This window comes from Mesocricetus auratus, unplaced genomic scaffold (assembly GCF_017639785.1).
Source record: "Mesocricetus auratus isolate SY011 unplaced genomic scaffold, BCM_Maur_2.0 Super-Scaffold_100006, whole genome shotgun sequence".
NCBI classification, from domain to species: domain Eukaryota; kingdom Metazoa; phylum Chordata; class Mammalia; order Rodentia; family Cricetidae; genus Mesocricetus; species Mesocricetus auratus.
In genome coordinates this window covers 21460862-21487457 of record NW_024429190.1, presented here as the reverse complement: position 1 = coordinate 21487457, position 26596 = coordinate 21460862, and the positions used below count along the sequence as shown (strand labels likewise).

The following is a 26596-nucleotide window of genomic DNA, read 5'->3' as shown; positions in this document are numbered from 1 at the left end:
GAAATTGCAGGTAAATGGATTGAACTAGAAAAATACCATCCTAAGTGATAAAACAGGTTGAGAAAGACAAATATGGTATGTATTTGCTTATATGTAGATAGTAGATGTTAAGTCACTGATGAAAGCAAGTCACAGTCTGTATAACCATAGACGTTAGGTAGAGAGTAAGGGACTAGTGTTGTCTTTCTAGGGAGGTGTCTTCCTAGGATTGGGAAACAGAATATATAGATGGGTGTGCAAGGACTGGAATGTCAGGGTCAAATGAGAGGGGAAGGAGGTCAAGAGAGAGGGAATATAGGGAGAGACAGCTAAAATTAAGGGCCTTTTGAGAGGTAGTTTGGAAACCTCGTACAGTTGAATCTGTAGACAGATTTTTGGGGGCCACCAGCTCACAAAAAAATAACATGGAGACCTGTTAAGTATAAAATCTTGGCCTATAGATTAGGCTTGTCCCATAAGCTCATAATTTAAGTTAATATATATCTTTTAATCTTGGTTCTTTTACATGGCTTGGTTACCTTTACTCTGTAATGTTCTGCTTTCTTTTCATCTGACCGGTGATTCTATCTTTCTTCTTCCCAGAGCTCTCTCTGTCCAGAAGTCCTTGTTATATCTCCTGCCTAGCTATTGGCCATTTAGCTTTTTATTACACCAATCACAGTGACATATCTTTACATAGTGTAAACAAATATCTCTCAACAATAAGCTTCTTACAATAGATACATATAATGAAGGCAATGTGAATGAAGTCACCAAATAATAAGGAAGACGGAGACTCAACTGGACATCTCTGATCACCAAATGAAGCTTTCAGTCTTGGGAATGGTTCACATCAAATCAGATTCTTGGCCAAAGAGGTCTCATGAGAACCCCCAAACAAACAAGCCTTTTGCCAAGGCTATTGGTGGCTCTCCACAAACTGACAGTTAAGCCCTATTGCTGAAGATAACACCTATATAGTTTGTTGAATATGTGGGAATCAAGCTAGTATTTATTTACTGTTCTCTTGCTGTGAGGAGACACCATGATCAAGACAACTTTTACTCCTATAAAAGAAAGCATTTAACTGGAGGCTTGCTTACAGTTTCAGAGTCTCCATTATGATCATGGTGGAGAGCATTGTGGCATGCATGACACCAAGCAACAGCTGAGAGCTAGAGCCTGATGCAGAGGCAGGGAGAGGGAGAGACGGGGGAGGGGGAGGAGACTGGCATGGGTTTCCCTCAGTGACACACTTCCTTCAACAAGGCCATAGTTCCTCATCCTTCTAATCCTTCCAAACAATTCCACTCTCTGGTGACTAATCACTCAAATGTGTAAGTCTATTGGGGCGATTCTCATTCACAACACCGCACGTACTCTGCGTACTGCTAAAGTAAAAAAGGTAAACACCAAGCTGTTGGATTTGCAAAGGTAACTACCTACAATGTATGCTACTGCAACAGCGGTATAAAGTATAAGTGTTCAGGCATCTGTACTGGCCTGTCTTTGAGGTTCTGACAGGGTACACCCTCAGCTACAGCCACTAAAGAACACCACCTGTGCACATTTATTATGTCCACCTTTAAAAGGGCCTTGTCCACCTCCCATTCTGTCTCTGTCTGTGTCTCTGTCTCTCTCTTGCTTGCTCTCCCTTTCTCTTTCTCTTTCTTTCTCTCTCTCTCTCTGTCTGTTCTCCTCTCTCTCCCTCTCTCTCTCCCTCTCCCCCTGTTTCCTTTCTCCTCTCTCCTCTTACTCCTGCCTCTGGAGGCCAGTCTCCCCTCTTGCCTTTCCCATTTTTATGATCCCTTTCCCTAATAACCCCCCCCCCGCTTGAACCCTGTGGCACGGCATCTTTCTCTTGCATGGACTTTTCTGTATTTTTTTTTTTAATTTTGGTTTTTCAAGACAGGGTTTCTCTGTGTAGCAGCCCTAGTTGTCCTGGAAATGGCTCTGTCGACCAGGCTGGCTTCAAACTCAGAGATCTGCCTGCCTCTTGCTCTTCAGTGCTGTGATTAAAGGCGTGTGACACCACTTCCCGTGCTGCTTTTCTTAGATTACTTCACAAAGCTTGTGGGAATAATCAACCACTATTTGATTTGAGTCAAGGCCCAAGTCAGGAGATGCAACTCATACCAAGGATTGCTGGGGTACCAAGAACTTAAGACTAGATAGGCCTGAAACTTAGGGGAAAACAACATACTGCAATTTTGCTAGACTCTAGTAGTTCTCACTTGTGGGTCATGACCCCTTTGGGAGTCAACCATTCCATGGGGATTGCATACTAGATATCCTGTATATCAGGTGTATACACTATGATTCACATCAGTAGTGAAATTACAATTATAAATTAACAACTAAAATAATTTTATGATTGAGGGGTCATCACAGCTAGAGGAACATAGCATTAAAATGATTCCTAACAACATTCTTCTGTACTCATAAATCAGTGTTTGCTTAGCCATCATCACAGAAACTTCTTTTTGTAGCAAATAGGAACAAATGCAAAGACCCACAGCCAGATTATATATGGTAAGGGAGAGGACCTAAATAGGTCACCATAAAATCCCTCCCCTTAGAGCTCAGGGAATTAGATGTAAGAGAAGGCAAAAAGAGCATAAGAACCAAAGGGGATGGAGGACACCAAGGAATCAAAGTCTTCCAGACTCAACAGGGCTGGTGCACATCTGAGCTCACAGAAACTGTGACAGCATGCTCAGGGTCTGCATATGTAGACAGACTTTTCTTTCCCACCTATCAGTTTTCAAATAACTGACATAGAGAGTCAATATAAATTATAAAAGCATGGCCAATAGCTCAGGCTTGTTACTAGCTAACTGTTACATTCAAATTAACCCATATTTCTTATCTATGCTTTGCCATGTGACTTGGCACATACTTTTTCTCAGTATGACATGTCCACTTTGCTTCTCTCTGTGTCTGCTTGTGTCTCTTCTGACTCCACCCTTTTTCCTGCCAGCACTCTCATTTTGGTTCTCCTGCCTAACCTTATCCTGTTCAGCTGTTGGTCAGTCAGCTTTTTTATTAAACCAATCACGGTGACACATATTCACATCGTGTAAAGGAATAATCCACATGCATGGGTCTGCACCAGATGGATGGGGTCCTAGAGTCAGAAGGAGAAATGGAAACATTCTCCCATTACTAACCCAGAAGCTATCTCCAATTGATAGCCACTTGCATGGGAGTCTCACTGGGAGAAACAAACTACCCTTACATGTAGGACTCATGCCCAGGAGTAGATAGCCAGTACAGGGACTCAGCATCTTTGGACGTTCTTTGTTTCATTGTCCAGTGCTAAGTCAGAGTCTTTTTTTTTAATCTCATAGGTCTTTTGCATAAATATCATGACGTCTGGTTTTGGGTTTTTATGGGCTTCCTCATTTGTTCTTTTTTGATTTATTGTATTCTGTTATTATTCCTTAAATGCTTATTTGTTTTCTAAGGAGATTCAGAAAGGGTGTGGATGAGAGGGGTGATGGTGAAGAATTGGGAGGAGTAGGAGGAGGGGAAGCCGTTTTTCAAAAGAAATGTTGAACTTTAGTTTTTATAACTTAATCGTAATTTTCCTAAGACTCCATTTTACACTCTGATTGAGAATTCACTGCCAATGATGGGTCTCTGTTTACTCTTCCCTAGCGTTTCAGGGCACAGTGTTGGGGACCTGGTGTACACTGTGATTAACTCTATTGGGCCACATGTTCTTGGCTCTTGGAGGCATTACTTATTCAGTGTTCAACCTAAGCATAAGAGACAGCCCAGCTCTATCTATGCTTAGACCTAACCACCCACCTCCAGAGGCCTGTAGCCTCATATAGGTTGAGAAAATCTTACTACGTTTCAAACTTTTGGGCTCCTCCCTCTGTCCATGTTTATGGAGTGCCAACTGTAAGCTCTGCTTCCCTTTGTGTTGAGAAGAAAATACCCCAAAACCATTGCTCTCAACATGGGTAATGACAGGGGCTCGGGAAAACATAATAAACAAGTGGACTTCATAAAAGTTTAGACTAATTTGGTGCTACAGCAAAAGCAAAAGAGGGAAGGGGGAAAGGCCAACACAGCCCTAGCATTCTGCTAGGAAGTAGGACAACTATTCAGGGAAGTTTCTGGAAGTTTCTTCCAATCAGTAGGAAATGGCTGAACAGAAAAGCAGAATGCTGGCTGTGTGTTAGGGAGAGTCAAGGATGCTATGAGGCAAGGGGAAACCAGGACAGTCAAACTCTGCATTAAATTGCAGTGTGCGGAAACCACAAGAAGATTCTGGACTGAAACTGCTGTATTAAAATGAGTAAATTGTAGCGGTCAATAGCTGAAGCAGGGAGAGCACTCAGGAGGTATCTTGGGGTGCTACTTTCCAGTCTGGGGAGCTCATGTTCACTCTGTCTCACCCCTTTCAAAAGGATATCACCAGATGCAGGGAAACAAAAAAAATCCTGGTCCCCGTATTAGTTACTTTTCTCATTGTTGTGACAATTACCAGACAAAAGCAGGATAAGGAAAAAGGGTTTATTTTTGCTCTCGGTCTGAAGGCACAGTCCTTGGTCAGGAAGTTATGGTGATAGAAGTTTGAGGCATTTCATCTTCAGTCAGAAAGTGGAGACTAATGAATGCTGGTGCTCTGCTCTCTATTTGCCCACTCCAGAATGCCAGCCCAGGCAATGATGCCACCCACAGTTAAGGTGCTTAGCCCAACTGCTGTTAAACTAACCTAGATACTAGTCACAAGCATGGGTGATTCTCGAGTCTGTCAAGTTGACAGTCACTGATAACCATCACAGTTCCTTGCTGAAGTAAGGACTTTCACCCAAGTCAGAGAGGACTTCAGCATCTTCAAGCATCTGAGGTGATAGGGAGGTGAAGACAGTGCTGAATTTGGAGGAGGAAAAAAAAATACAAAGATACTATGTTGCTTTCTATTTCCTGCAGCAAAACACTAAGTATCCCATAGATTGCCTGTCTCACAGAAATGGGTGATCATGGGTGCTAAAGGTAGATACAGTGCACCTGAAAATGCAGAAGGCACCAGGAGAACCAAGAGCTCGGGATGTGTGTGAATGTGTGCAGGTGTAGGCAGCTATTAGAGTGGAGTAGCTGGAAGACCAGCAAGGACCAAGCTGACACACTTCAGCGAGAGAGTACCCAGATAATATAAAATTTCCAGTTAAATTAGCCTTCCAGCAAACAGAGACTCACTTTCCCAGATGCCTGGCTCCATATTTCACAGGGAAGAGAATATACCTAATCACTGTTTTCTAATTTGCACTTTTCTTTTGTATTTTGTTGTCTTGCAACTCTAAGCTTCGATGATGTTTGGCTGACAGTCATGATCGAAAGCAACTGATTGCTCAAAAATTGTATGTCCTCTAGATAAAGAAATGGGAGCGGAGCAACTCACGCTCCTGGAATGATCACTCTTAGGAACTGATTTGAAGTAGCCCAGGCCATTTTGTGATCAGAGAAGAGAAAAGATCACAGTTCTAATATATAGCCAGAGCCAACAGCTTGCTCTGTCCACACTGTCCTTCCACACAGGAGGGCCAGTGGGCAAGGTCATAATCAATCACGATATGGTTTTATTTGTCTGTACACTGAATATTCTATTTAATTTGATAGTTGGAATGTAGTTACTTCATGGAAAAATTCATCTTGCTGTTTTCTCTTGGGTCTTCAGATGGTGTATAATAAATTAAATATTCTCATAAACTTTGTTGACATAAAGGGGAAGTTCCTGACTCAAGAAGGCAAACTAAGAAAATGAAGGCAGACAGTGTCCTTCCCTTTGTTATCACAGGAGGGGCCTCCTGTGGCTGTTTATTGCTAATGAATGAACACAGCCATCCTTCAGGCTGCTCATCACTGTCTACCTACCACAAAGTCCATCCAAAACCTCTGCATTTCAGAGGATCCCTGCTGGAGCATTTATCCTTTTAAAACTTGACCTTCAGCACACGGGTGACGACTCTCTTGTGTTCCTGCTTCACAGACTTCTCTTTGCTCCAGTGGAAACTGTTTTAATGGACATGCTTTGCACTTGTGAACACGCTCTGTTGCAAAGGAAGTCCCTGAAGTGTCTGTCTCCTTCAATTTTCCATGATACAAAGAAACTGGACTTTGTTTCTTTGTGTACTCAACTTTTCTGCCCTCCCAAATTTATTAAATGAGTTCTAGGTATGAACCTTGGGGTCTTCGGCAGCAGAGTTGAGATGTGGGAAGGGCGCAACATTTACATATTACTGATTGTAATTAGAATTTAGGTTTCAAAGACATTTCCTTCTGCTGCTATTAGCTCAACTGCAGATGTTAACCCTAATCCTGATTCAGTTGTACAAAAATTGATGTTAAATGATCCTGAACTATCACTGATACCAATGCCTGTGCTAGTACAAATATAAAGAGCAACTGTGTTAGCAATCCCCAACAGCAAATCTGATCTACTACTGTGCAGAGCTCTGGTTTTTCCAGGGAAGCAGAGCCAGGATAAGGGGAAGGAAAAACGTTTATTTTAAGGAATTTCCCCATGCAAGTCTCGAAACTGGACAATCAAAGGTCTTCATGGCAGGAGCTAGGTAGGTGTCTGGAGACTGCGGAAAAAGCTAATTGTGAGGTTGAAGGCTAAAGACTTCCACATTGGAGACCCAGGAAATAATTCTTGTTGTAGTTCAAGACAAATGCAGCACAATTCCCACTGATTTGAGAAATCTCAAGCTCAGTAGTTTGTGCTACTTGGGTCTTCAACTGATTAGATGAGGCCCTTTTACATTAGACATGCTTGCATTAGTTAGTGTCTACTAAGAAACATTAATTTCTTCCAAAAAATACCCTCTCTGATCATGTCTTGAATAATGTGTGACCACAAAAATAACAATGAGATCAAGCGACATAAAGCTAATGGCCACAGAAAATCAACCATCACATGTATGTTAAAATAACATAGGAACATTATGTCAGGTTCCACTAATTTTAGAAAGCTAACCAGCAGAGATGCCTGAATCCATAAAGTATGTATCACGTGTATAGTTATACTATATATGTATAATATGGAATATGAATATGTATATGTATATACATAGATATACAAATATTGAGAGGAAGAAAAGAGGTACACACTCATTGTAAGGAGAAGAATTGACTTACAGGGTTGTAAGTTCAGCTAGCCAAGCCTAAAATCAAAGGCTGGTCATTAGGCAAGACATGCTGAACATGGTGGGCAGGAGGGGATACCATAGTCTATTGCTGGAGTTGTTTCTGGGAAATCTCAGCTCTGCTTTGGAGACCTTTCAACCAACAAAGTTAGTGTTAGTTTTCATAACTTCCCTTTCATAAAAAAGCAACTGTCTGTAGCAGAAAGCCACATTTACAGAATGTCTAGATTGGTGTTTGATTGACTGATGGGTACTATAGGCTAGCCATGTTGGGTGTGTGAACTTGAATATCGCAAACATTTAAAGCAATTAACACAATGCCTGTTGATCACTTCTGGCAAGGATAGTAATATAAATGAGTGTCAAGTTCTGAACTTATAGCTATCTTCACATATAGTATAGTAATACATGTGAGGGTTATCCATATGAATCTATATGTATTTTCATGTATGTTTTGTGTTAAGCTTGTGATACAATTGAAAATAAATTGCAGTCCTGTATATTTATATGACTAGGCCAAAACTCTCAGCACCAACTTTCATTCCCAACACCCAGAACTTACCACAGTGCTAAGAGCTTTAAATTCATTTTATATTTTCATATACCCTAAGAGAAATCTTACTTGGACTTTTCAGTACAGAAGGATAGGGTTTCAAGGTAGGAAATTTCAACTGTTTGCTAAAGATTATGTAGCTCTCAAGTACAAAGACAAAGATACTCCCGTGGGATGGTCCAGCAGCCTTAGCCAGGATGGAAAGAACTATGTGGCAGGAGGGACAGAGATGGAGTGCACAGAGGAGTCAGAGCTAGGGACATCCATATGGGAGCTGACAATAGGGCAACCTTATCATTGAGGGAAGACTTCAGCAGGCAGAATTGGGAGTGAGATGCTGAGAAAGAACAGGGAAACTCCTACCAGGAAGGGGGTTAAGACTCAGAGAATGGACAGACAGAGGGAAGTGTAGGCTCTGGGGGCAACTTCAGCATCAAAAATGCAGGATTGAGAGAACAGCAGAATCACCCAAGGACTACATCCTTGTGTGTAGAGAAATTTTGTCAGGGAACCTGCCATGGGAGCCCAGCTTGGTATCTGGGTTCACAATGGGGCCACCAGAAATTGACAAGGAGTATCAGAACCCAGAACTCTCTAGGAGGAACTGGCTGCCAATTGATCTGGTCAATCAATGCCGAGAAGAGAATGTTGAGGAGATGAGCAAGAGGCAGGGACAGTTCTGAAAAGGTGGAATTTCACAGAGATGGTGGTGGTGATGGTGGTGGTGATTGTGGTGGTGATGGTGGTGGTGATGGTGGTGGTGATGGTGGTGTTGTGTGTGTGATTTGTAGGAATGTGAGCTTTCACATGTTCACGTAACTTTTCAGGACATATTCTCATTGTTTTTTCAAGTCCCTACACTGTAAAGAAAATCTCAGGGAAAATGGAGGACTTGAATATCTGAGGACCTTGAGTTCAATTTGGCCAAGGCACTTTTTTTGGGTGCAAAATTTCTAAAATGCCTTGAAAGTATTTTTCAGGGCACATTCAGTGACTTCACTCAGCCCAACTTAAATGGTCTATTTTGGTTTTGAGTTCATAAAGCCCCCCCTCTCTCTCCCTCATTTCCCTGTTCAGGTCCACGTCCAGATAAAACAGCTAACTCAAATACAGTGTAAAAATGCAAGTCCCCTTTAGCCCAGCCTTTCATTCTGCGCCCCAAAGTGTGCCTGGGTGTTGAAAGTGAGAAGAGGTGGGGCTGGGGGGCAGCATGTTTTTCCAGGGCCATTTATGGGAGTGGGTGCTCTCTGGAGCTTTTAGCAGGAACCCTTGCCTCGTGGCCCAGTGGAAGTCATTCAGGGTGATGCCCACGCTCAGTGGTCGGTGGAGAGCTGGGACAGCTGCCAAAGTCAGCAGCTGGAGCCATAGAGTAAATCACATTAAGAGGGAACAGGACAAGATTTTGGAAAGAGAGAGGAGGTGCAGGTCAAACCTTTAACCAGACCTAAAGGGTGAGATGATGAGGTATAAATTGGTATTCCTTGTGCTTAGGAAAGGCAGTCTCCCTGGGATTTATATCTGGTCCTCCGGTCCCGAATGCTTTCAGGTACTGCCATCTCTGCCCAGTGGTCCTCAGGTGTGGGACATTTTGAACTGGATCTGGTGCAAACTAGGAGAGCTCTAGTGTTGCATCTGTACATGCATTTATCCAGTTGTCATCCTCAATTCCTCATACTGCCTGTAGAGAAAGACTACCTGAGCATCTCCAGTCTCTCCTTGCTGGTATCTTTAAATCATTTCTCTTCACTTATTTTTATAGACATTGGTGGTACATAGCCCTGGCACTCAGATGTTGGACACTTAGGACTCTGAAAATGGAATTGTGGCTCTAGGTAAGCACAGTGGTTTGTTTGGTCTTGAGTGGTTCCATTAAACAGGTAAACAAATAGAGGCTCAGAATTCTTACCAGGCTTGCTCCTGGTCACATATTTAGAGCACAGAAAGCAGAGACAGGCGTATAAATCAGTATAATTAACTCCATTTTATAGGTATAGAAACTAAGGCTCATACAGGGACACAAAATAACACAAGAACACACAGAGAGCTGAAGTAAGAACTAGGTCTTAAGCTCAAGCCTCTCTGGCTCTCAGTGTTGCTGCACTCCACTTGCCTGACATCTTGTTCTCTTCACCACTATCCCCTAGAGAATGTCTGGCAAGAATTCAGGAAATGGGTGGCATGTTTTCTACTTTTTTCTACCAACCATTCTAGCCAGGAGCACCCTACTCATTTATCCTTGTAACTCTGGCTCAGCTAACTCATAATTGCCTGGTGCTGCTTGTGTCAGGACCAAGCAGGGCCCTGAGAACTCACCTATGAATAAGCTGTGTGTCAGTCATTCAGCTTTGATTCTCACTCTCTTCATGCCCAGCCCATTGCTGATCCTCACAGATCCATCTCTGTCCTGGCACAGCCGTGTCCTTCTCTCCTCTCAAAGTGACCATCTTGTCTTGTGTCCTCACCAATGGCTCTTTATAATATTTAGAAAAGAGACAAACCCCCTATGTGATGTATAAGAGCTTTCCTAATCTACCCTCCCATGTTTCTAGTAGCTCCTTCATGTTGCCAGTCACATGGAAGATAATTTACTCTTCTCATGCCCCAATGCTCTTCCTGCCTTGGAGACATGGCCTCAACTGTATACTTGCTTGTAAGGCTCTTCCTTGCAATGCCACACGCTGGCTCATATATCCCTGACTTATGTAGACTCTTGGAAGCATTTCTTGGTATCCTACTCAAAGAGGGCATCCTCTATTTCAGTTCTCAGAATCAAATATCTCCGTCTTCTACACAAAATGATGTGTTAATTTTCTTCCCATCATAATGCAACCTTAGGAGGCTAGGCTTAAATCCATCCCTACGGCTGTCTGGACATTTGTCAGGCAGACAAGATGAATAGCTATGGCCCTTGCTTTGTTAACCAGCTTTCTATCCTTGTGACAAAATATTTGCAAAAATCAACTAACAGTAAGAAAGATTTATGCTGGCTTAAAATGGTAGTCAGTCCATAGTCACTAGCTTTGCTGTTTTGGGTCTGTGATGAGACTGAACATCCATCATGTGGCAGAAACATGAGGTGTAGCATTGTTGTAAGCAGGGAGGAGGTAGGGAACGAGGAAGGGAGAGAGTCGGGGAAGGGGAGAGAGGAGAGGAAGAAGCAAGAAAGGAGTGTGGTGTTTTGAATAGGTATGGCCCTCATAGACTCATGTGTTTGAACGCTTGGTCCATAGGGAGTGGCACTATTAGGAGATGTGCCTTGTTGGAGGAGGTGTGTCAATGTGGAGGCAGGCTCTGAGGTGCCATATATGCTCAAGCCAGGCCCAGTGGCTCTCTCTTTGTGCTGTCTACCAATTCAGATGTAGAATTCCTCAGCTCTTTTTTCCAGCACCATGTCTGCCTGCATGCTGCCATGCATCTCGTCATGATGATAATGGACTAAACCTCTGAAACTGTAAGCCACCCCAATTAAATGTTTTCTTTTATTAGAGTTGCTGTGATCATGGTGTCTCTTCACAGCAATAAAATCTTAACTAAGACAGGGAGGGAGAGAAAGAGAGAGTTAAGGAACAGGAATACAGAAAGGGAGAAGGACAAGAGGAGATAGAGAATTGAGAGGGACAGAAGGAGAAACAGTACTGAAGGAGGAGAGACAAGATAACCCCTTCAAGTCTAACCCTCCAGAGACCTACTTCTTCCAATGAAGCCACACTTCCAAGTGTCCAGTACTTCAGGAACCTGTGCAAGCATGTTTGAAGACAAGGGGTAGTTTCTAATCTGTCGTGGATGAGTTAAATGCCTGCATTATCCAATTACCTGTGAACACTGCTGCACTGGGGATGACTTCGTGCAGCACATGGACTTTGGGGGCACATTTGAGATCTAAAGCATAATGCTCGTCTTTAAAGCATTTATAATGTGGTTGAAAAGGTTTAAATTATATTTCTTTCTTTAAAAATGATAATCTTTTGCTAACTTTTTACTATAATATACTTTGATCAAAATTTTCTCTCTCAAACTCTTGCAAGATCCTTCACACCTCCCTGTCCATCCGACTTCATATTCTTCCTCCTCTTTCTCAAAAACAGAAAGAAAAGAAAAGGAAAAAATAAAAACAAACTAAAATTAAAAGACAAAAAGTACAAAACAGAGAGCACACCAAAAACAAAACCACCCCAAAGACAAAAAAACAACAAAACCTCCACCCAAAATGGAATCTGTTTTGTGTTGGCCAGTTACTCCTATACAAGAAGTTTGCCCTGTAGTGTGGTTGACATAGTCAGCGACACTCCATTGGAGAAAACAGATTTCCCCTTTCCCAGCAGGCATCAATTGCAAATGGCTTCTTGGTAAGGGGTGGCACTTTGTGACCACTTTCTCTTCTCATTGCTGGGATATTGTCTTTGAACCTGTGCAGGACTTGTGTGCTCTCACAAGTCTATATGCAAGTCTGTGAGTCCATATGTTTACTAGTCCTATTGTGTTTGGGAGACACTGTTTCCTAAGAATCATCCACCACCTCTGGCTCTTTGAATCTTCCTACCTCCTTTTCTGTGTAGGTCCGTGAATGGGTTTTGGTGAAGACATCCTATTTAGGACTGGGTGCTCCAAAGTCTCACTCTCTGCCCATTCTTATGTTGTGGGTCTTTGTGTTACTTCCCATCTACAGTACAAAGAAGTTTCTCAGGCGAGGGCTGACCAAGATACCAATCTATGAGTATAGCAGAATGTGGTTAGGAGTCATTAGATTGCCATATTCCTTTAGCAGAGCAAGCGTGTTTGGTTTTCCCATAGGCCCATGACCTATCTGAACTCAGGTTTTTGGCCACACAAGTGTATAAGGGTTCCAGCTCGTGTAGTGGGTTTCAACTCTAATCAGTTATTGGTTGGTTATTTCCATAAGCTTTGCACCATCATTCTTAATATCACTCTATTCCTGTCTCACATGATTTCTGAGCTTCCTAACGGCTGCACTGTTTCAGTGGTGGATCTTCTTCATTGCCCCATATCTCAAGAGTTCCTAGTGGGAGTGTTTAAGGACAGAGATCTCAGAGCAGATACTGTTGGCTTTACGGACGCTGTAACGATACGCGACACACAATTACTGAAAATAAGGCTAAGTATTTTATATAGAAAATTACTCACAAGATACCAAACCCCGAGAAGCCCAGCAGATCTCAGCTAGCGACTGGACCGGAAGCCGAACTCCAGGAAAAGAGAGCGAGACTTCCTGTGCGCTGTCTTTTATGCCTTCCCCCGTAACGCCCCTAGCCATGCCCAAAAGTGGGCCTGGCTAGTGACGTAGTTCCGCCTACGTACGTATACGTCTTTACGTCCAGCCGTATACGTCTTTAGTCCTGCCTAAAGTGGGTGTGGTTAGCGGTGTGGTAAACCGCCCTTTTATTACCTCATCTGTATGCGCCTCTAGTAAGTCACATGTTTAATGGCGGCATAGACTTAGTAAGTCACATGTTTAATGGCGGCATCAGACTTCCTCCTACAATTCCCCTTTTAGTCTAAAAAAGGACAACTAACTTGTGTCCATGAACAAAATGTATCAAACATCTATTCTATCTAAACCTAAACTTATCTTAAAGAAACACCCAAATATGAACACCTCCTTCCAATCCCAACTCTAAAATAATTGAAAACTAACACTAACAGGTGTGATCTTATAATATCAATAGTAGGGAGAGGGGGCGTGGAATTCTCAAAACTACTTCCTGCTGAGATGGGACGATGATAATCTCATGGGGACCTGTGAAAAGAAAATGTTAGTATAACAAAATCTGAGTAGATCAGACAGTCTCAGTATGGCAGGAGCTGCTTGATTGAAGTTCCTGACTGAGGTTCTAGTGTTGATTGAAGCTCTTATCTTGAAGCTCTGGTCAGATTGTAAAAGATGTGCTATTTCTGTTCCTTGGTCTGGAGTTGTGTCGAGTGATGTAGTTTCAAGCCAGTTTCAGGATAGTGCTTGTCAGGTGGAGTCAATGATGTGGGGCAATTCAGATGCCTCCAGTCGAATCAGGTGAAGTCAAGGAAGTGGATCCTCATTCTCTTTCGGAAGCAGTTGAAGATTGCTGTCAGGAAATCCCTTGTACTCTGGAAAACTCGAACATTACTGTTAACAAAGAAATATTTTAACTTTCACATGTAAGCATACAGAAGAGGTGACAATAGGGAAGATGGAAAACCTGGAGGAAATTAGACTGTTCAGAAAAAGAAATCCATAGATAACAGTCCCTCATTTTATTTCTTCTGTCTTATATCAATGGCTCTTTGATATAATACAGAAATTCTGAATTGTATTTAAATAACATGCTTGGGTTTAGAGTAGGAGAGCCAATCCAACTCCAAAGCCAGCTTCAGTTAAATGAATGGGAACTGAGGTATGTGAAGAAATAAAGATAAAAGGATACTATGAAAAAGCAATATAGAGAGATTTAGACTTTGATACCACACAGTGTGTGTTTGATGGTCCTCAGGGTAGCTATTCATTCTTCTACAGGAATCCATATGTCCAGTATTCTTTGCTGAGTTTACCTGTGAATACAAAAACAAAACACTTCTCTTTCCTTTTAGGAGGTCACTTTACCCATTGTGGACTATGAATTTGTAGATGGGCTGTTATCTTCCTCCTCCTGAGATGTTTTCTGTTCTGATCGAATTTTAATTAATTTTGATGGAACCCAAACCTTTTCTTCTCCTGTGGAAACAAAAGCATAACCCCTTCCCCAACGTAACACATATCCTGGTTTCCAGACTGAGGTCATAAAATCCTTAAAATACACCGGTTGGTTCAGTTCAGAAGTCTTCTCTGTAGTCCAGTGTCTTTCTGCTGCAGTTTGTCCTTTTTCATCAGCATTAAGAAAATTCAACGTTAGTAAAGCATTGTGTAACCTGTGTCTAGGTGTCTTTGTTTTCCCTGGCTGTTTATGAAGCATCTCCTTTAAGGTTCGGTTAGACCTTTCAATTATTGCTTGTCCTGTGGGATTGTAAGGTATACCAGTTACATGTTTTATATTATAATATTTGAAGAATTGTTCCAATTTACTGGAAACATATGCTGGACCATTGTCAGTTTTTATTGTTTTAGGTATACCCATAACAGCCATTACCTCTAAGAGGTGTGTAATAACAGAGTCAGCTTTTTCAGAGCTGAGGGCAGTAGCCCATTGGAAGCCTGAGAATGTGTCTATAGTATGGTGTACATATTTCAAACTGCCAAATTCTGGGAAGTGAAATACATCCATTTGCAAAAGTTCATTTCTGTGAACACCTTTAGGATTACAACCTGCTGGTAATGGAGTTTGAGTGTACAATGAGCAACTGGGACAATTTCTTACTATTTCTTTGGCTTGTTGCCAGGTGATAGAAAAATCCTTCTTTAAACCTTTGCTGTTAACATGGTGTTTCTTATGAAATTCTGAAGCTTCCAACACATTACCTACTAATAAACGATCAATTTCATCATTGCCTTGTGCCAGAGGACCTGGCAGACCTGTATGGGATCTGATGTGTGTTATATATATAGGATGAGTCCTGTTTCTGATGATTTCCTGCAATTGTAAAAACAATGAGGTTAATTCTGTATTATCAGGAACAAATTCTGCAGTCTCAATGTGCAGGACAACTCTTTCTGCATACTGAGAATCCGTGACTATATTGAGAGGCTCTGTAAAGTCTTTAAGTACCATCAGAATGGCATATAACTCTGCCTTTTGTACGGAGTTGTAAGGGCTTTGAACTACTTTACTTATTTTTCCTGATTTATACCCTGCTTTACCTGATTTGTTTGCATCCGTGTAGAAGGTAAGAACTCCAGAAATAGGTGTTTGCCTCACGATACGTGGAAGAATCCAAATTGTTTTCTTTATGAATTTGATTCTCTCTGTTTTGGGATAGTTATTACTAATACTTCCCAAAAAGTCACTGCAAGCTATTTGCCAATACTCATTATCCTTCCATAAGGAGGAAATTTCCTCATTCGTTAACGGTACAATAATTTCAGCTGGGTCTTTCCCAGTCAGTTGACGAAGCCTTAATTTACCTTTTAATATCAAATCAGATATCTTTTCTATATATGTTTTCAATTTTTTATTTTGTTTATGTGGCAGAAATACCCATTCTAGAATGATGTCGTCCCTCTGCATTAATATTCCTGAGGGGTATTCTCTAGATGGTAAAATAACCAGAATACAGTCCAGATTTGGATCCACACGGTCCACATGTGCTTCTAATATTCTCTTTTCTACCCATTCTAATTCTTTTTCAGCCTCAGCTGATAGTACTCGCGGGCTGTTTAGGTCTATACGTCTTTAGTCCTGCCTAAAGTGGGTGTGGTTAGCGGTGTGGTAAACCGCCCTTTTATTACCTCATCTGTATGCGCCTCTAGTAAGTCACATGTTTAATGGCGGCATAGACTTAGTAAGTCACATGTTTAATGGCAGCATCAGACTTCCTCCTACAGATACTCAACAAACTTTTTGATTGGCTAGTCACTGTGTGTGGATGCTGCAATGTAGAATACAGATTTCTGAGATTTCTGCCTGGACAAAGTCAAAGACAGAAACTTGGTGTCATCTGAGATTTTGCACTTGGATATCCCTTTCCTAGTCCACACAGTTTTGAAGAGCATATCTAAGCCTATTATCCATTATTATGAAACCTTTTGAAGTAAGGTAAATTAATTTATAAAACAATGTAAATTCATGAAAGGTAGACTAGTTTGGGAAAAGATAAACTCATCTGTAACCCCCACCCACCACAGATAAAGGCTTTTAGCATGATGATATTTATACCACCTATAACTTTGATGTAGAAAATGAACACAATCTGTCTTTACAGTTCCTTTTAGAACCTTTCTCAGCTTTTATTTTTTTAAATCAGTAGACACATACAAACTAACATGTGTGCAGAACAGGAAGAACTGATGAGGAAATACCGAGGGAAATGAGGGATCTGGGTGGATGTGTCGGTGGGTGGGTGCTCTGTGAGTCACAGTGGAAGGGCTTGTGCAATGGGAAGGCATTAGATGGTTCAGAGAAAGATGGCCCTAGATGCAAGTTACATTTGGGTTATTCCACTTGTATATTCTTCATGTGGAGTCAAGAGGACAGTCAGAAGGTCCACCTGTGTTCTGGGTAAGAGAGAAATCTGGAAAAGACTAGAGAGGAGGCAGCAGTGACACACCGAATTGCAATATGAAAGAAAAGAAAAGGGAGAATCTGTTATTAGCATGTGTAGATCTTTCATGCAGTAACTCTCTGGACATCCTAATACATAAGAACCACATCTAATTAAAAACACACCCAAAAGCATCAGAAAAGTTTTACAAATGTAGCAGACAAGGCTAGATGCTCAGTATGGCATACTGGCATGATTAACTGTTTCCATAAGAAGAGATGATGGCGATTTGATCACTTTATTTCAAGGAGAGGGAGGGAGGAGACGTCAGTAAATCTCTGACTGTCCAAACAAGCATGTTTAACTTCAATTATGACTGCCTTTGGAGAGCTGTGCAGGTCCTTTAGTGTGTTTCAAAGTATTTTACTTGGACATTTGGAAAAACATACATCTCTATTCATGGCAATGGTTGCCATTCTGATTTATACACCCTGCTTCACTCTAAATCATTCAAAATGCAAAAATTACATTTTATGAAGTAACACTCTGATGGCTCTATGCCTGGGCAAAGGGCAGAGGGAATAAAATTTTTCTTGCTGCCAATTATCACTGGATTTCTTTCCATTATGTCTTTTTTTTTAATTGAGCAAATGGTTCAAGTTCAATATGTAGGTATAGAGAGGGAGGCATACAAATGTTCTGTTAAGAAAAACATTCATGACGTGACTTAAAGTGTTATACTTTTCACCGTAGACTTCAAGTCCATTCAAGAAAGCAGCTGTCTACCCTGTAAAAACTCCTGCCATTTTTACACCAGTGGGCCCATCTTAGGGGTTGGTAGCATTGCACACGGAGTCCAGAGCTGGGCAATTCTACTGATGTCTTTTCTCTTCCAGCAACCTGCATAACACCTTCTAATACTATGAAAACTATCCACCAGGAAGGGAGTTTCCTAGTCATCCCAACCCTAATTTCTCTATGTCCTGCAACCAAAGTGGATAGTATCTTCAGAGATATGGTCTTACCATCTATTACAGTTTATAACAAAGAGCAGTGACAACACCTGTATTGTTTTGGGTACCTCTGGGGCTCCCTTGACCAATAACTTTTAGGGAGGTAACCAGTGCCTGGCACTGAGATTTATTTAGTAACCCATTCTTCTGGAGGCAGGATTGTTCATCCATGCAGGGTACCTATGCTCAAATTTTTTTAGAAACATCTTGTAAATTAGCTTGCAAACTAGTGGGGTTTCATTAGGCTTTCTCACACATTCTTAGTTTCGGCTAACCTGTCCTCTAGCCCATCTTTTCCAATCTTTTTTCTCACCCTCATTTAAACCTTTCACATCCAATGTCCCATTTTTCAAACCATGTGTGTTGTTCTACTGTCCCCTTATTATATTCTGTTACTTGGGTCTTAAGACCACAGGTCCCATGCAGTTTCTTCATGAACACTTTATTTTGATCAAACCTTCCCCCATCCTTTATCCCCCTATCACCAATACTCACTACATTTTACAAGCACATATTTATACTGGCTTCTCTAAGGTATCGGCATATTCCTTTATATACATTATTCCTTCTTTAAGAAGGATCTGTGAAGAAGAAAAAGAATCACAAGAGGGGCTGGGAAGATGGTTCAGTGGATAATAGTGCTTGCTGAACATGCATGAGACTTTTGAGTTCAAATCCCCAACACTCATATAATGAGTCAGGTGTGGCTGTGCATGCTTGTAACTCCTGTACTGTGTGGGTAGAGACAGAAGCATTGCTGGAGCTGGTGAGATACCAGCATAGCCAGAGAAAAAGCAAACTCCATGTCCAGTGAGAGATGCTATCTTAGGGGACTAATACAGAAAGTGACAGAACAGAGCATTTGACATCATACTTGTGCCTCTGTGCCTACAAGCTCACATATGTGTACATATGCCATGTATATATACACATCACATACACACCATCAATAATAACAACAAAATATTTCACCAGGCAGAATAACTTATAATGCATTAAAAATTTGGGCCAGCAGAAAATAATGGGAAAGCAGATGATACTAGAAATATGGCTGACAGAAAGATATTTACCATGTTATACTACGCTTTGTGAGAAAGTCACTAATGTGACTAAAGTTTTGACAGCTTGGTGATGCCATTTTCTCTAATTGGCTGCTTACTACTTAATATGGCAGTCCTTTTGACAAACTGATTTTTTCTTTCATGTGCTTGTTTTATCTCCTTGTCTGCGAGCTCCCTGAGGGCAGGTAGGGTCGTTGATGCATTTATCTTGGTACCAAATGCCTTGGAAATGAAAGTAATCATGAATGGTTAGTGGAACAAATACGTGGTTTTTGGCAAAAACATTTAGTATCAGGCCATTTTGCAGAAGACTAAGACAGCTATGTTCAGAAGTGATGCCGCTAGACCCGCATGCCAGCACTTTGTTCTCTGGCTCTTCATGCTCTCCTGTCCATGGTCAGCCTGGTGAGCGAGCAAGAGCAAATGCTGATGAATGAGGCTGTCCAGACAAGGCTGAGCAGCTCTTTGCACATGTCACATTTGGCTGCAGTGTGTATCATGAGGCACAGAATTCTTTGATATGCTCATTTCCTTTTGTGTGTTTCTTTCCTCATAAGTAAGATGTAGATTTCTTTCAGCCTTTGTTCTTCCTTCAACAATCACACATTGCATAACAGCTCTCCCGTAATAACCACCACACGAACCAACAACTACTAAACAGAATGTCACTGAGAGCATGAGTCACGTGGCATTTATGCAGAGAGTCATCCAGAACACACATTGCTAAGTTCTGCAAACAATTACGGCTCTCATGTAGTTATTATGTCCCAGGATGGTTTTGCAGCCCATTTTGCCTCAAATGACTAGAAACACTCTTACACATTAAGTACCTTAGCACAATAGTCTGCGGCAACCCAAATATTGCAAATACTCTCAATTTTTATTTATTTTCTTCCAAGAAAAATCTGAACTCTGGACTCAGGAAACAAAATTTGTTTTCTGCTAGCAAAAATCATACTGGAACTTTTAACCTTTGTTTCATGCAGTCCAGGCAAAGAGCATATCCATTTTTTTTGCATTTTTAATGCAAAGGAAGTATTTACTTTATGAGGACAATCAAATGCGTTTCCTATGCAATGAGCTCTCTAGAACACAGACCACGTATGTTACATAAAACAGACATACTTCTACGCCAAGGGAACCTCTGGTCTTTTCACTTTCCTTGTCACCTTTCTGCTCTTCGAACATGACCGAGTGATGCTTTTGCTTCTAGCTGGAAAATTCATAAATCTGAGGGGAGGAAGAGGTTGACTTCTTGGCTGTTTTCTCTCTCTCAGAGACGCATGGCCCATTCATCAAAGGGTTCCTCTCTAAGAACAGGCCTGTATCACCTCAACCTCCTTGCGAGGTTTCCCTGAGCTTTCCCTGTCTCCCCCTTCCTTTTTAAAGGCTGATGCAGCTTCTGGAGTAGAGGGGATTTGCAAGGTTAATAGGAAACTAACAGGAGGTGAAAACTTTTGCCAGAGTGTGCATTGAGCAGGAAAAATACTTGGGACTTTGCTACGAAGGGGTATCCTGAGATGGGCAGGATAAGTGTTTTGAGACAGTCCCATTTAGGCAGTTACTCAGAGCTGTGTGACTTTATGACAACCTGTGGAATCCTGACTATGGAATTTTATCTGTGGGTTTCAAACATTTCTCTGCAATGCTCAGAGCCCCAGGATTTATGATAAACAAACTTATCTTTGCTGTGCTTCCAATTTCCCAAGGAGACCAAGAGAATCCGAGGTCAGATCCAGCAGGGAAATAGTGCCGTTTTCTCCTCCACCTTCCTCTGCAGAGCTCCACACTTTTCTTGGGTCTGAGGACCACCTGTTCCCACTCTCATGGCCTTGGGATTTCTTCCCTTGTTCTCTTACAGCAGCACTGGATTTTGTGACACCACTGTGCAACGGAGTTTTGAAGCTTTTGCTCCTAGTTTGACTTAGTTTGGGCTTGACTTTGTCGTTTTGAATCAGTTACTTGAGCTGAAGTTTTACTGCCTATAAAGGGGGATTAATAATTCTGGATTTGGTAAGCCACTGTGCGGATGAAGCAAGAGCATATGGAATTCCTCACATGTAGTAGACACTCTGTGAATGCCTTTTTCTTTTATGTGACTCTGAAAGACAAGTTTGAATCAGAGGGTTGTGTGCTCAGGTGTGCCATTCTGGAAGGTCCGCATTTGAAGACTGTGTTAGCTGTTGATTTCTCTGTAACCAGTTACAGAAATGTATTGCTTTATACTCTGTGGGTCAAATCCAAACATGGATTAGCAGTATCCTCAGATTTTATTAGGGGCCTACAATCAGAGTCAGTCAGGGCTGAAGCCTTATCTGAAGGCTCACCCGAGGAAGCATTCAACTCCTGATTCATGTGACTGTTGGCGGGATTCAAAAATTTGCAAGTTACTGTAAACTCGACATCTGTTTCCTATTGGCTTTTGTCTGGAAGCCAGATTTCATTCGTTGCTTTGAGAGCCTTTCCATAGATGATTTGTTTCATCCAAACTAGCAAAGGGTCCATCAGCAAGATGGAAGTCAGATTCTCATGTGCTCTACTCATGGAATCGACAGCTAACCATATTTTTGATATTCTGTTGGTTAGGAGAATGTCCTCTAGGAGTCAAGATAGAACTGATGAAGGTAACAATCACTGTCTGGGGAACATCTCACCATCAACTCTACTCCAAGAACATACAAAGAGAGACTAGAGCTGGCATTCAGAACAAGGGTGATGACAATCTACAGCAACAGGCATATAGGTTTGCCATCTATTTGGGGGATGGACGCATGGGGAGTTAATATAGAGGAAAGATGCTGGTGGTTACTTATTTGCTGACATTCAGCCAGCAATTGAATATGGCAGGGATCTGTGAGATGACCAGGGCTTTCTGGCCAGGGTGTTACTCCATGTCCACTCCTGAACTCGAGAGTAAAAAGAAAAAGTTCTATTGTTCAAATTGATAGCAGGATGAGGTCACAGGCAGGAAAACCTCAAGGGTGGGGGGCACCTAAGCAATTTCCTAGATATCCTATTAGTTTGGGGTTTGAATACACTGACTTAAGGCTTTAATTACCTTATATGTCTTCTTTTGAATTAGTTAATGTGGGAATACACACACACACACACAGTACTTAAGTAAGAGAGGGTACTAGAAATTTTAAGGTCTATGTAATCTGCGAATGTTGGAAATCTGTGCTATGAACAGGCTTTCCCTTTCTCTATGAAGAGTCCAGTGGTAAACAAGACTCAACACATGTGATTTTGAGTGCCTCCTCTCTGAGGTACACATTTTTCCTTCAAATGAGAGCATTGACTTAGACAAATACACACTTTGCTCTCTTTCTGGTGTGTTTGTGGTGGGGAAAAAAGACACTGTTAATAATTTTCCCAGGACAATAGCTCAGAACTGGCTCTGTCTAGGTCAAACCAGGAGCTGTGTCCATTCCAACTTTGCATTAGTTCTCCACAATTCTAAGATGAACAGTTACTAAACATCTTCTATATGTCACTCCCACACATGTCATATCGTTTACATGCCCCAATATGTTGAAGTGATCTGTTTGGTAACAGAAATTTATTCAGCCAGAGAGAAGAATGAAATCCAGTCATTTACAGCAAAATGGGTGGAAATAAATGACATTATGCTAAATGAAGCAAGTTAGACGCTGAAAGACAAACACCACATGTTCTTTATCATACGGGGAATGTAAAATTTAATCTGAACATAGAATAGGGATCACTGGAGAGTAGAAAATGTAGTGGGGTAGAATCTACTCCATTAATACATCCAATTAGTATGCCAGCAAATTTAATTAAAGGTAATTAGGAAAGAATTTTAGTATCTGAGGAAAATTCAAGGTTACTTGTAGTTCAGAAAAAACTTTGGACATACATCTGGGAAAGAATGAGATGCAACTTACAAAGGATTTCCCTGGAAGATTTGTGGGATAACACAAATCTGAGAGTCAACTTGATTTTATTATAAATATGTGAATCCCCTCTCATCCTCATCTTCCATATATTTATTAGATAGTAAATGTAACTCAATGTAACTTTCGTGAATGATAAAATGTCTATAACATAAAACACTTTGACATAAACTTGAATTTTCTTGGGAGCAAGGTATGTGTGTATGTGGTGGGTGTTGATTTGCCCTCATTCTTTGTTTCCATCAAGGCCAGGCTGTATCACAGTCTGTCTTGGGCTCTGCTGAAGACAGTGTTCTGATGAAGGTTTTTGGCTTTTCGGTTTTCACAGGATCTTGTGGTTGGTTTTCGTATTGCCTCTCTAGGGAGGGAGAAGGGAAGCCTGCAGGAGCTGGCATACCTGCACATTTGCCAGGCAAGCTGAGGCTCTCGGGGCTCCATGCCTGTGCTTCTTTCACAGGCACATGCAGCTCCAATTGATATTAAGGGTCAGGCAAGGTCCTTTATGGGCCTCGGGATGTGAAGCTTGGTCTTGCCAGGGGAGTTGTTATGGCTGGTATCACAGGGTTTACAGTCCCCAGGAACCGTGTCCTGGGGCTTTTGAGTTTAAATGGAGGTAATTCATAGGCTCCAGAAGACCTGTAATGTTTGTAAGAATCATAGCACTGGCTCTCAGGTGCCTCAAATCAAGCCTTGGTTTTTCAGCTGTTGTAGAATCCAGGCTGTCAACATGAGCTCTCATTTCAGGGAGAGACCAGAGAGCTAAATAAAAATCCTAGTATTCAGCTAAAGATCCAACTCTCTAGACTGCTTCAAAACAATGAAAAATGACCTTACTCCTTAATATTATCCTACCTCTTAAACTGAGACAAAATTTTCCAGAGAACCGTGGAACTTGAGAAACTACAGTAGATAATACAGTTTCAGAGAACAAACAAAATACCAAACATTTAACAGGAACTGGCCTGGATTTTTTTTAGCTAACTCCTAACTTTATGTTTGTGATGGTTTAGATATGTATGTATTTGTGTGTGTGTGTGTGTGTGTGTGAGAAAGAGAGAGAGATAGAGTGTGTGTCTGTGCCTGTTGATGCATTCCTATGTATATGCATCTATTAATACCCATGTCATATGTATAGGTAAGTACATATTGCTATGTGTTTATGTAAAAATGTGTCTATATGTATGTGAATTTACACATGTATCTATGGATGCTTACCTTTTTATGTGCATATGTGAACGTGCATGTTTTATGTCTGTATATGAGGTGTGAATTTATACGTATACATGAGTATGTCCTATATGTTTATGTCTATGTGAATGTGTGTGTTTGTGTCTGCTCATGTGTTTATACATGTATGTAATTATTTCCACTTTCACCACACTGCTGGAGAACTTTCTTTAAGAAGCAAACTGGGAATGCAAGAGCAGGAGAATTACCAAGCTCAAAGACCTTGAATAAGAGACAAGTGTAATATGTGTAAGGACTGTAGTGCAGGACAGGGTGGTAGAACCCAGTGCTCCCTGTGGGGTAGAGGAAAATGAGAGGAGGCCTAGACATCCCAGGAACTTGTGGAAACTGTATGCACTTACATTTGAGCTAAACCTTTTGGACACCATTTGAGGCTTTGAGTAGAGAAATGACATATCACAATTTATAGTAATAATTATAACTTTGGCTTTTGCTCCGTAGTAGAGGAAGTGAGGATGGCAGTTAGCTTACTGAAAGCTTTAGTAGGAATTTGGAGTAAGGATGGGGTACCGATGATATGGGGCTTGGATTGGATTTGCATTCTACCTTGGTACTTGACAATTATGTGGATGCTGTATGTGTGAGGTGTGAGAGTAAGAGAAGGTAAGAGACTGTGTGCATCCTTGTCTTTTATGGGTTGAGATGCAGGCTCCCATCATGGTTACAGTTTCTGCTGATTAGACTTAGAATAGCAACCACTGTAGCTTAACTTTGGTCATTATCTTCAAGCACAAGGTCTTGTTAGTGGCCTCAAACTGGCGTTGATCCTATAGTCAGGGTGCATACACATTTTTCTTGGATCTGGGAAGGGATGTAAGCCCAATAGAGGCATGGTGGGGGAGATGATTCTTGAAGAAAGAATTAGAACAGTTCAAGCAGGAAAGAATTTCCTGTTTCTTCCTCTGGGCATAACAAAAGCATATTCATCTCTTCCCCAGGATAAGCTTGTCTCCCACCTTGCAAATGTTCCCTCATTTTTAAGATCTAACCCACACAAGGGCTATTCTATTGGATATTAAAAGATAGGAAAAAAGTCCTTAAAGTCAAGATGAGAGGAGGTAATGAATTCCAAGCAGAGGAAAAGGCCAGTGGACAGAAACAGAGTCTGGAGAAGGTGCATGCTCAAGACTAATGAGTGCTGAGAACCTAGGAGCTGTTGTAGAGCAGGTAGAGAAAACGTACAGTGGGACAAAATTCTATGGAAGTTGAGTGTTGGGCTTGGGGAAAAGCATCTGAGGCCATTTGTACCAAATGATTGGTTGGATAAGCTTACCTGTCAGCTATGGGCACAGTCAGAGGCTACTTTCCTGCTCTCTGGAGACTTACGTTAATATGGAGTCTTGCATGGACAGTGAATGAAAGAATCTAAAGCATTAGAATGTTTTCCTATTGTTATAATCTGAAAAAAGACCACAACAAAACAACTTCAGGGACTGTGTTGGTCTGAATGAGAATGGCCACTATATGTTCATAGGTTGAATATTTGATTTCCACTTGGAACTGTTTGTGAAGGATTGGGAACTGTGGCCTTGTTGGAGGAGGTGTGATACTAGGGGAAGGTTTTGAGGGTTCAGAAGACCCCGCCATTCCCAGCACCTCACTCTCTGTCTGTCTCACATTTGTGGATCAAGATGTAAGCTCTCAGCTACTGCTCCAGTGCTGTGCTTTCTGTCATTATCCCTACCGTGATGGTTATGGAGTATAACTTTTGGAAAATTTAAACCCCAAATATACTCTTTCTTCTCTAAGTTGCCCTCATTATGGTGTCTTATCACAGCAATAGAAATGTGACTAAGCCAGGCAGAAAGGGCTTAATTAGGCTTACAGTTCCAGGTGGGTAAAATCTATCATGGGAAGACATAGCAGCAGGCCTAGAAGGAATGGTGGCAAGAATAGGAGGCTTGTTGGTCACATTGCTTTCATACTCAGAAGCAGAGGTGAACAGGAAGTGTAGCCATGCCATAAAGCATCAAGGCTTGCCCTCAGTGATCAGCTTCCTCAATGGAGGTTCCATCTCTTAAGGGTTTGTAACCTACCCAAACGGCACCATTACCTGAGGATCTAGTGTTTAAATAAGTGAGCTTTTGGGGCACATTTCACTTCAAACCACAGCATCTATGCACATACTGTACAAAAGTTGGAAAACAAAATTTGGTTTTCCTTGGTTTATATTTGAAAGTGCTTTGTATCATATTGATTTGTTTCATATGTGCTCATTGTTTTTGCTTTTGTAAATTCATATTCTCGTCTCCTCTTCCCAGTTTTTTCATTCCAGTTTTCTTTCCTTTCTCATTTATTTGATAACTTTCTAACAATGTGTCTACTATGCACAGTTTCACAATTACCTAAGGACATATTGTAAAGATATTGACTTTGGCCTTTGGCGTATCTTGGTTCATATTGGCACCACTGAGCTGTTACTTAATCTTTTATAGTTTCTGTTTTTCTGAATACTCTTCATAAGTGAGTAATCACACTTCATTTAGGCTTTGCTTGAAAACCCAGGTCTTAGAGATATTCAATAAATGCTAGTCATGTTGAT

The 26596-nt window shown here is 41.3% G+C and overlaps 1 long non-coding RNA gene across 1 annotated transcript in view; it reads left to right on the top strand.

The window, feature by feature from the left end:
- Positions 1-26596, top strand: part of LOC121140804 — a 101715-nt gene that overhangs the window by 22042 nt on the left and 53077 nt on the right. Inside the window, exon 2 of the long non-coding RNA XR_005877725.1 lies at positions 9455-9527. This is a non-coding gene — a long non-coding RNA (uncharacterized LOC121140804). The remainder of the gene's footprint in view (positions 1-9454; positions 9528-26596) is intronic.